This window comes from Pteropus vampyrus, unplaced genomic scaffold (assembly GCF_000151845.1).
Source record: "Pteropus vampyrus isolate Shadow unplaced genomic scaffold, Pvam_2.0 Scaffold274, whole genome shotgun sequence".
Taxonomy (NCBI): domain Eukaryota; kingdom Metazoa; phylum Chordata; class Mammalia; order Chiroptera; family Pteropodidae; genus Pteropus; species Pteropus vampyrus.
Genome location: NW_011889055.1, coordinates 148,390 through 150,131, shown reverse-complemented (window position 1 = coordinate 150,131; position 1,742 = coordinate 148,390).

The following is a 1,742-nucleotide window of genomic DNA, read 5'->3' as shown; positions in this document are numbered from 1 at the left end:
TGGTTCTTGTACTTAAAATGTTAAAAATTATATTACAATATTTTTTGGAGTTAAAAAATATGAACCACAATATGCTTTCACACTACGTTTGTGAATAATTTTCCACAACAGCATAAGGCAATGAAAACAGTAATATTTATCAACACTTACACAGCTGTTAAGATTAGCTGACTTAAAAAAAAAAAGTTAGATTATCAGGTCTGAATAACTAAGTGGTTCTCAACTGGGGTGATGCACCCCCGCCTTTTCCCAGGGAATATGTAGCAATGTCTGGTTCCTGGTTGTCACTATTGGATGCTACTGGTACCCAGTGGGGCAGAGGCCAGGGATGCTGATAAACATCCTACACTGCACAGGACGGCCCCCTACAACAGGAGTACCCGAGCCAAAATGCCAGTAGCACCCACGGTTGAGAAACCTTGGAACTAGTCCCCAGCCCCAGGGAAACTGAGAAGAGATGACTCCTTGAAGAGTCTTCCAGAGCAGTTGGACACATCCCAGATGACCCCTCCAGGGCCGCATTACGAAGCCATGCTAATCACTCTTTAATTGTCTCTTATGCAAACCTGCTACATGGATGTAGGTCACAGATGCATGACGACACAGTGTAAGACCAGCAGTGACTCCTCGGCAGGGTCCTGCTAAGGGAGCTTCTCTCGTGATCCTCTTTCTGTGCTAAATAGTCCCTCTGCTGAACCGTCATCAAACAAACATAGTCTGGCGACTTTCCCTAAAAACAACCACCCAAAGAAAACAAAAGTGTTCTATGCGAGCTCCTCCCAGGTGCTCACCTCCCTTGCCAGCTCTCTCCTAACTCTGCTCCCCGGATCCTGCCCCAGAATTACTCTTATCAAGGTCACGGACTCGGGGTAACTCTTCCGTCTTGACTTTGATTTACTTCTTAACTGCGTTTGCCACAACGGACCGCTCACTTTCTTCAGAGCGACTCTCCTCTCGGCTTCTTGGCGGTGTGTTCTCCCGAATTCCTCTTGACCTCTCTAACCATTCCTGGCTTCTTTCTATCCTTTGCCATCATCCCTTGCTTTATAGCACATAAAACGTTGGAGATCGCCTAGGCTCTGTTCCAGACTTTTCCCTCCTGTGTCCACTTTCTCCTTGGGATGGGTGATCCCATCCGTTCTCTTGCATTTAAATACTATTTCAATGCAGAGGACTCGCCTTCGTATCTTTAGTCCATATCTCACCTGTGTACCCCCGAATGCCAAAATGACAATTCTCCCACAGAACAGATATTAATTGAGCGCTTCCTGTATGCTAGGTATTGTCTTAGGGCCTAGGTCTTGGGCACGTGTGAGGAATTATTCTCGTGGACTGAGGCTAATGAGGCAGGCAGGGTTTTTGAAGGCAAACTAGAAAGCGTATGCTTACAAACTGTAACAAGCACACAGAGGGACGGAATGTTATTCTAAGGAACATAGGAACACGTAACACGGATGCGCCAAAGAAGGTCTCTTTGAAAATGTAAAGCATGACGTGACAGCTGAAGGATGAGGGACAGTCACCCGGGACACAGGATCAGCGGAGGAAAGGTCTCAGGCTGGAGATTTAAATCGGTGAGTCTTCGTGTGGATGAAAACAGACTTCGTGCCGTATTTAGCTCTAACTCCACTGGAGCCACCATTTTTATTTTTCTTGCATAATCGATTAGGGACAAAATCAGAAGCAAGGTCCTCTAGAGAGTAATGGGTTTCCTTTAAGTAATCAAATGCCTCATTCCACGC